General features: G+C 35.3%; 1 pseudogene; it reads left to right on the top strand.

Moving 5' to 3' along the window:
* Positions 1-3,876: 3,876 nt before the first annotated feature.
* On the top strand, positions 3,877-9,072 carry LOC114623434 (annotated as a pseudogene).
* Positions 9,073-10,265: the final 1,193 nt, after the last annotated feature.

Here is a 10,265-nt window from a genome sequence, read left to right as displayed (position 1 = left end):
GACAGTGTTATGTGCAAATCAATGTATAAACTGTCCTTCTATATCATTAGGTAGTTTTGTTTATGTGTTCATATTTTCTATACTCTCCATCTTTTACATGTAGAATATAAATTTCATGGAAGCAGAAAATATTTTGTTCAAATATATTTCTACTTATACACACAGATGCACACACACAAATATATGCATGCATATACACACACATACACACACACATGACATATACACACACACGTGACAGAGGGTGATAGGAGCAAATTAGGCAAAAATTTAAAAATACATTTTGGAACACATAAAATTGATATATGGAAACTTACTATGTATAACATATGGTGATAAAATTAATGTTGGTTAATGTAGGACCGTGAAAGGACAGCCTGGTTTCTGGTTGAGCACTGACTGAAAATTGCTAGAGACCCCGCAGGGTTCTCTGCAAGGGACAGCAGGCATTTTGCCATGCTCCCAGACACTAGGCTCCTGGTACAAGGCCACAGACTTCTATAAATCTGTGCCTTTCTGTCACGTAGGAGCCCTTCCACAGGTAGAGGGCATGACTACACGCTACAGAGCATCAAAACAGGTCTACATATTAATGAAGTACCTAAAGGTCAGAGGGGCATACCTAATTAAACGTTCCTTCCCAGACCCTCCTCCTTGCAAAAAGTATTTAACCTCAGAAAATATGGGGGTATATATTTATCCATTTTCCTTCATGACAATAATATCTTAAGGTCATAGCCTATTTCTATTCTTTGAGACCTGCCGTGGGGAACAGTGGAGAAGGTTTTCAACTACCACCATCTAATCTCCAGCTGATGAACTCTCTACCTTCTCAGCCACGGAGGCCCAGCAACCCAAGCAAGCAAGCTGAGCCAGCCATGACCCAGCCAAGTGAGTCACTGTGACAAGAACTCTCATCCCCATGGGATGCAGCTGGAGCTCATCCCTCTCCCCAAGAGGTCTGACTCCCCGCAGGACCTTACTCAGACTGTGCTCTTCCACCCCGAGTGAAGCACTGTGGTTTTGCAAAGCCCGATGTCTATTTGGCGCCAGCATGGAGTGAACAAGGTCAAATTCCTGTGCCTCTGTCCCCACGAGAGGCGCCCTTGCCACATGGTGAGGCAGACACTTGGGACCCACACAACAGGACCCTCGTGCACACTACAACCCAACAGGTTAACATTTTATCAGATTTCTGTTGTAGCTTTTTAGGAAATATTTGATGAGTGAATAAAATCTCTTCTGAATTTAATTTAACCCATATTTTGAACTCTTAAATATCCATCATGGCAGCAAATCATACATAATGATGGCCATATGGAGCCGCATTCAGGCTACTGCAAAAATCACTGCTAATTTTCTGCTCTACTGAAATACTACTTTATACATTCTCACTAGTTTCCATTCCTCATCTTATGCCTAATTAATTCCTAGAATCCCATCTATCCACCAAAACATCAAATTTCAAGTAAGTTTTATTGAGAATTGTTGTCTAATTAAGTGATAAGTATCAAATCATATAAGTACATACTTAAAATTTATAAATAGGCTAAATACATTATGCAAATTATATATATGTGTGTGTATGTATGTGTGTATTTCAAAAAAATATGCAAAATGATACAAGTGTGCTCTAAATACTTACCCTTACACACATAGAATTGTGTGGCTCTAACTACTTAGGAAAGATTATTCTTTTCTGGAACAGAAGATAATAGAGATGACACCAACTGAAATAATTGCTGAGAAATGACTGTGGAGTGCTCATCCCTAAATGGGACACCTCTGAAAACCTCTAATTTATTTAGAGAATGTCTGTTGGTAGGTTGTTATCCCAATGAATAATCCCACAATTGTATACATAGGGGCAGAAGGCAAAAATATCTTATCTCCAAACCAAGAACTACAGGCAACTAGAGCTGACAAAGTGAGAAAAACTTCTTTGGAGGATGAGGCCCTAATTAGTCATTCACTATAATGTAGTCCTAAAGTTGCTTAAGCAAAAGACACATTAAATGATGCAGTTTTTATGAATATGTATGAATATATATGTAATAGCAGTAGCAATGACAACAAAAATAACTACGATGATGATGATGATGATTGTTGTTGATGATGATGGTGATAATAAAAAACACCATCAATTTGAAAAGGTGAGGGGTGCTATATGGAAATAGGTATGAATAAAATTCACTGGATAAATGCATGGAAGTTTCAAACTCTGAAAATGAATTTGAATATAGAATATAAACATTTAAAAATCATTTGTACTTCAATGACACACAATTACAATATTTTAAATATTTTACTTAAATAATAGATGCTATTAAGTTTTGGAGATTGGCAAGTTCTAATTTGAAGCATTGGACCTCAGTAAACACACATGAAAACTCATCATTCAGTGTAATATAAAAGTCACTGGCAGAGTTCAAGGGGAGCATTTTAGTACAATGAATGATAAGATTAACTGTTAAAGAAATCTCTTTTGTTCAGAGTGATCAGCATAAAGTTTTATGCTAGGTTCTGAGTGATTATCTGATGGGTATTCCATTATGGAGGCCAAATTCTCTAAATAATCTAGAATGCTCAAATGGAAGTTTAATCTAAAACACCCAATGTAAATTCATGGAAATCAATTTGGTTTTCACATCAGCCACTTGCAGAATTGAACTGGATTCAGCAGCCTCAGCAGCCCTGCCAAAAGAGTTAAATATTTCATCCAGACTAATTTTAAAATATTCATGTAATTTGTTCAGGTGTTAAAATGGCAATCAAATGCCTTACCTCATTTTCCCTCCCACACAGAAGATAAGAAGTAGCTTGTCAAGTCATGCTCTCTAATTTGAGAAAAAATTATCAAATTATCATTTATAGTGTAATAGTTTATCTGTCCAATAACAACACATTTTGAGTGTAACACATGTAGAAAACATACATTTATTTCTTTGATTTTAGAGGCTTTGAGGTCCAAACCAAGTTGCCAACAGGTTAGGTGATGGCACTTTTCTTATTGGTAATCTTTTTGCTCTAATTTCTCATGATGGAAAGTAAATGTAAAGAAGCTATGAAGTTCTCACAGGGGAGAATTCTGTGTCCTTATGAAATAGAAGAAAGAAGGACAAAAAGGGCCTATCTATTTTTATGAGGCCATCTATATGTGTATTGATCTGTGATGATGTGGGAAGGGTTTTATTGCCTTCTATGAGAAGGAGACATACTGCTTGCCACACTGGAGGCAACTTTGCCTACTGAGCAGCTACTTTGAAGGCCTCATTTATTGATGAAGTAAGTTTGAGTCTTAGGTTCCAACATATAAATTTTTAGAAAGTTCATGATTTCAAAGCATAACAACATATTTCCTGTTTTCCTTAGTTTACTTAATAATTTATTGTTAGCTCCCAATCATCATATTTCATGCTCTAATGTTGTTAAGTAATAGTATGTTTTGCCATACTCTCTTTTCCAATGAATATAGATTCATTAGTGCTTCATACACTTTTGAATACCAATCCCTTAAACACCAAAAACAGTTTAGAATGAGTTCATCTCTAAAAGTATGGTCCTCAAGTCCCAGTCTTAAAGTCAAACTCTGGATAAGTAGTGATGTAAAAACATTAGAATCTTTATTTACTTGTTATAAAGAATCAGCTCTTCTGGCTATGGAGTATGCAAAGTTCACATATGCAAGCATGCCAGAATACTCAAGGTTAAGTAAAGCAAATCTCCTGAAAATTCATCTTACACAACTACATTTTCTTTCTTCATGTTCTTTAGTCATGAACAATATATTTATGCAGTTTATTTTCAATAACAGATTAATAATAATACATTATATGTTACTGGAACTTTATAGGATAATTTTGATCTAAAACTACTATGATATTACTTAGTTTTAATTTGCCCTTCACAGTTACTTTCACCAATATTAGAATTTTTATTTTAAAACTATTTTACTTTTCAAGAATTTATTTTATTATTTTAAGTGAATGTGTGCACATTTGTGTGTGTGTGTGTGTGTGTGTATGCATTTGTAGATATGGATGTGTGTATATGTGGGTGTGTAATTATTTGTATGATGGTGTTTGTGATAGTGGAGACCAATGACACCACATTTCCTAGAGCTGAAAATATGGGCAATTGTCATGTCCCTGACGTGTTGGGGACCAAATTTGATCCTCTGCCATAGCAATAAGTGCGTTTAATACCTGAACAATCTCTCTAGCCATCTGAATTTTGATTTTTAACTGATAGATAATACTCAAGTATATTTTCAATGAATGATATGTGTACTTGAGTTGATTTTCAGACTTAGTTAGTCAATCTAATTGAACACTAGAACATTTCTTGTGGAACCAGGGACAAACTTTGAAGTTTCATTTGACCTCCACTTAAAACATCTTCATTTGTCCAATGTATTTGTAGGACCCTCGTCTTAGATCTTGAGCATAATTTTTACAACTTATACAAGAGAATCTCAATTATATTGATGTAGGTATTATGTGGAATATATACAAAAGCCTCTATGCAGAATGCAGAAATCTACACCACAGTTCATGGGTACAAGAATATATATATATATATATATATATATATATATATATATATATATACTGTGTGTGTGTGTGTATTTTTCAACTGAAACACCATAAAAGACACAAAGCAATCAATATGAGACTATACAGCCTTTCCTAAGTCTTTAAATCATGTTTTATTTATTATCTAATAATTTCATATTTTGGTTTAATGCATATATCTAACATTACCATCTACCATTACCCAGTACCGCCCTCCAACCCCTCCCAGGGCCCCTCCCATTGTCTCCCAACATTAAGACCTTCTAATTCCACTGTCATTAAAAACCTCCTGAGTTCAATTAGAGTTTCCCATGGCCACATATGTGCTCACAGTTTTAATTGCTTTTTTTTCATAAAATGAAGCACAGGAGCTGCAGGTATTCTCATAAAGGAAATCTCCAGAGGATTCCAAGTCTATAGTTTTTCTAGTTCTTCATGAATCATCATGTTAAATAACAACATACATGATGCCATTTCTCAGAAAAATTCATCTACAAATTTGAATGATATTTGAAGTTATCAATTTCATGGCCACCTTTTGATAGAAGATTTTCTGTCTTCTTGCATGGTTGAGGAAAAACACTCAAAGGTAAATTCTACATTGAGTTAATTGGCATCCTGCCATGTATATTTTTCTTCTATTTCTTAGGTCATAAGGATTAAATTATATGAGATGTACAATCTTCTCATTTTTTTTTGTAGTTATGCCAGTGCATGTCCCTCCCTTGAAACATGAAGAATTAATAGAGGTTCAGAAGTCAATACATATTTCTGACTTTTCCACTGTTTGTCTATGTCTCGATGAAAGTGATAGTTCACTACCTGAGAAAGAACTGCATAGGCAGCATTCTATGGGTGACCCTATTATGTCACATTCACACTTTTGGATTTACTGCCCTTTATTTCAAAGAACTGGTAGTATTATACTTATTACATAATCATTGGCAGTGAGACTTGTAGGTCATGGAAAAGGAGAATGGCAGCAAGACCCACTGTGAGTTACGTTAAACTTAGAAGGTATCATGGAAAGAGTTTTTAAAAACAAAACCTGGAGGGAGTTTATGTTATGAATGCAAAAAGTTCCATTTTAGGAAGTTTACATATTTTTTTAACACATCATATGCATTAGCCAAAGAGCACAACATTCTGAGCTACTGTGATTTTTGTTTATTTCTTATTTATATACCTACCATTGATAATAAAGAAACATACAGAAAACTGGAGAGTAAGCTGATTCCTTTTAAATTTCAAAAAATCTGTAAGTTTCATGATAATCTTATACACATTTTAAGTTTCCCTATAATCACAGAGATGATCATTACATTTACATATTTTGTAAATGATAGAATTTTGTGAATATAAAAGACTTAATATACCTTGAATTTTACTTCAAAATAATTACAAAATTTAGAAGATCTGGAAAATTTTTAAATACTCAGTTTCTTCAGTGGTTAAACAACAAAAATAATACTGGTAATGCACTATTTACACATTGATCCCTTGTTAATTGTCGATTATAGTATTTTCTGAAGATAGTCCTAGTGATAGTTTATTACATAAAATTTCAAGAGTTTCAGAGGATTTGTGGTGGGGAATAAGATGTTGTTTTAGATATATTTTCAAAGGCTTCATTTAAAAATGCCTATTGCTGCAGTAATTCTCAAAACTGCAGCAGGAGGATAGCATTTGAGGATTCACCTAAGTAAACTGCAAGTCTCAATATCTAAGAAAACAAAAATATGTAAAATTTGAAACATGGTTAATATATGAAAACTGTGTCCTATCAAATGTTTTTCTAAACAGAACACTATTGTGAGAGATTTATTATAAAAATTCTATAATTGGTCAATTTTATATTGGTCTTAGCGATTTTGGTATAGTGTGACTTTATGAAAGAAAATATAAGTAGACAGAGAAAACTATGTGTCCAAATGAAAGATGTCTTTAAAGTTAAGAATTTTAAGAAGACTGAGTCACAAGAAAGAAATTGTAACAGCAACAGCATTCAATGTATTCAGAGGAAGCAGGAACATTCTTGAGGATATAGACACTCAATGTTGCTATTACAAGAGAAAAGGCAACATAGGAAGGAAGGGGTCACTATCACCTGCAACTGAAGCCTTCCTTGGTAGCCTCCATGTAAATCAAATCCTTATCAACTCCAGACCACTCCCTTATCCAAACCTAAAATGAAAGCTAACACACCAAGAGAAGCTCAACTCTAACATTTTACCGTCTTTCATATTGTCTTCTTGGCTTCTTATAGTAATCAATAATGCTGGCTGGATTTTAATGATTTTTTTTTTTTTATCAGGGAAGGTAGACAAGGGCCAATGAATCCTAAGTAGTGAATGGAACAAAGGTCTGCACCTGCAATGGTTGACTATGTATATGCCTATCTCTATGAACTGTGTCTAGAAACATGAGTTATCCTATCACATTGACTGACCTTAGAGATATGCTATAGTCCTCATCTAGGAACCCAGTATTTTCTGTTCGGCTTTCATTCTCATTAATAAAACACTTTACAACTAACCTCAGAAGAAAGCATGAGGATAATTTTATTGGTTTTTGAAAAACAAGTACAGGCAAGCACCAAGCCTAGCAGCTGCTGATGGCAAGGAGATGGAGCATAGGGATTGAGAACATCTTGTGCGTTTTAGTTAGGTCCAAGAAAGTTAGCATATTCAAAGTGGTGTCCAAAGAGAGCTGTATGCAGGAAAAGGAGGAGGAAGCATTCAGAGAGAGTGAGACCGCCCAGAGTTTTTTAATAACATTTGCTGAAATTTTGGCATGTAATAAAATATACATAAAGAAAAGAGAAAAATATGCTGAATACCAAGCCACAAAACAAAGCTTAGGCATCACTGCAACCCTTGGATTTATGTCCAAGGACAAAATATTGTATCACAAACACATACTAAGATATAAAACGAGAACCCTTTAACTCAAATAATGCTGTATATTTACAGGAGTGAACATGTAATTGTATCTTAAGCTATTTCAATTTAATTACATTTCAGTTTTGTCTCTGAATCTTGGAAATCAGTATGTGGTACATATTGCCATGTGTCCAAGGCAAACTGTGACATTTTATACTTGAGGAATATGAATAAATGATTTAATTTTTGTACTTCATAATTTACATGAAAATAATAATCACCAAATTCTTATATCATTGGGAAAATACTTGGAATGGACATATAAAATTGATGTCTAGAAAAGTCTTTGGAAAGTAGCAACAGAGAATGTGAGCTCCTGCTGAGCTGAGAAGTAAATTGAGATATCACCAACACATAACTTTTATCAAATGGTTAAATAATCTCAATATTATATGTAGACTATAAATGTTAAAATAATCTATTAATAATCTTCAAATTCTAGAACATATAATCCACTGTAAAATTACTACACCAAATTTGATTTGGGGAAAGATTTATCCTAGAAAATTGCAAAGTATAGATTTTGCTTAACTAAGTCATATGTCCACCCACACTTATGCTTTTTTATTTGATTCAACTTTATCATCAAGTTTCTCTTTTCTAATGTTTATAAACAATTTCATGATTTAAAGGTGACACTGAAGAGAACAGTACAGAAGTGACACACTTTCTCCTGCTGGGACTCACTGATGACCCAGGACTGCAGCTTCCCCTCTTCATCACATTTCTCCTCATCTACACCATCACCTTGGTAGGAAATCTCGAGATGATCCTGCTGATTGTCCTGGACTCTCGTCTTCACATGCCCATGTACTTTTTTCTAGGCAATCTGTCCTTGGTTGATTTTTGTTACTCTTCAGCTGTCACACCCACAGTCATGACTGGGCTATTAATATGACACAAGATCATTTCCTATAATGACTGTGCTGCTCAGATGTTCTTTTTTGCTGGCTTTGCTACTGTGGAAAATTACTTGCTGGCCTCAATGGCTTATGATCACTAGGCAGCAGTGTGCAAGCCACTACATTATTTCTCTACCATGACTACCACTGTATGTATAAGTCTTTCTATAGTTTCCTATGCCTGTGAATGCTTCCATCCACATTGGGGACACTTTCAGTCTTTCCTTCTGTAGGTCTAATGTGGTCCATCACTTTTTCTGTGATGTTCCTGCAGTCATGATTCTCTCTTGTTCTGACAGACATGTTAGTGAGCTGGTTCTTGTTTATATAATGAGCTTAAATATCTTTGCTGCTCTCTCAGTTATTTGGATATCCTATATATCCATTTTTACCACAATCTTTAAAATGAAATCAAGTTTTGGATATTGAAAGGCTATATCCACTTGTGCCTCACACTTCACTGCAGTGTCAATTTTCTATGGGGCTATCATATTCATGTACTTGCAGCCCAGCTCCAGTCACTCTATGGACACTGACAAAATTGCATCTGTGTTCTACACCATGATCATCCCTATGCTGAACCCTCTGGTCTATAGCCTGAGGAACAATGAGATTAAGAGTGCATTCACAAAAACTTTTCAAGTGGCAAAATAGTCTATAGTGTTTTGCTTTCAGTGTTGTAGAATAAAAGATAATTATCATTTTTCATCCTCATGCAATTAAATTCCAGAATGGATTCTCATATTTCTGTAAATTTACTATATAGAAAAAATATAATATTAGGATCATTTCTCTGAGATTTGTTTGTAGATTTTCTTGACAGTACTTCTGTGAATAATGTGTATGTATTTTTTAGGGGGTTATTCATTAAATTTCATCTTACTATCAGTAAAATTTAGAAAAGTATTTTCAAAATTCAGCATAATCATGTATCTATGTATTTGATGTTCTTTGACTCCAAATAACCTTTATGAATACTTGTTATGTTGCCACTTTCTGATTATTTTAATCTTGTTTTAATGCCATTTTTATTACTGCATTGATTGTTCAGTGATAAATTGTAGAGCTTGCTTTTTCTAATACAGGATGTGTAAGGACTCACATATTACCTTTGTAATAAAATATTCTAGAACAGCCATAAAAGAATGCTGGAATTTTACATGATATTTTTTTTTATTGGATGATTTATTTACATTTCCTATGTTGTCCCCTTACCCCATCCCCCACCACCCCCTCAGAACCCCCAATCCCCTCGCCCCTCCTCCTTCTTCTCTGTGGATGTAACCTCTATCTACACCCCCCCACTCCTACCTCCCCACCCTCAAAATTCCCACCCCCTGGAGCATCCAGCCTTCATGAGGTCAAGGTTCTCTTCTTCCACCTATGCCCAGCAGGGCCCTCCACTTTTACATATTCAGCTGAAGCCCTGGATCCCCCCCTAAATGCTCCCAGGCTGGTGGTTTAGACCCTGGGAGCTGTGGTTGGTTGGTATTGTTGCTCTCCTCATGGTGCCACAAACCCTTTCAGCTCCTTCAGTCTTCACTCTAACTCCTCTATTGAGAACCCCATGATCAGTTCAATGGCTAGTTGTGAGCATCTGCCTCTGAATATGTCTGACTCTTGAAGGCCTCTGAGGAGATATCCATATCAGGCTCTTATCAGCATGCACTTCCTGTCTTCCACATCAGCATCTACCTTTGGTGATTGCACATGGGATAGATACTCAGGTGGGGTGGTCTTGAGACGGCCCCTCCTTCAGTTTCTGTCCCTCACTTTGTCTCCATATTTGCTCCCTTGAGTATTTTGTTGCTCCTTCTAAGAAGGACCGAATCACCCTCACTTGGTCT

The sequence above is a fragment of the Grammomys surdaster genome, unplaced genomic scaffold, assembly GCF_004785775.1.
Source record: "Grammomys surdaster isolate TR1022 unplaced genomic scaffold, NIH_TR_1.0 198, whole genome shotgun sequence".
NCBI classification, from domain to species: domain Eukaryota; kingdom Metazoa; phylum Chordata; class Mammalia; order Rodentia; family Muridae; genus Grammomys; species Grammomys surdaster.
This window is presented reverse-complemented; position numbering and strand designations above follow the sequence as displayed.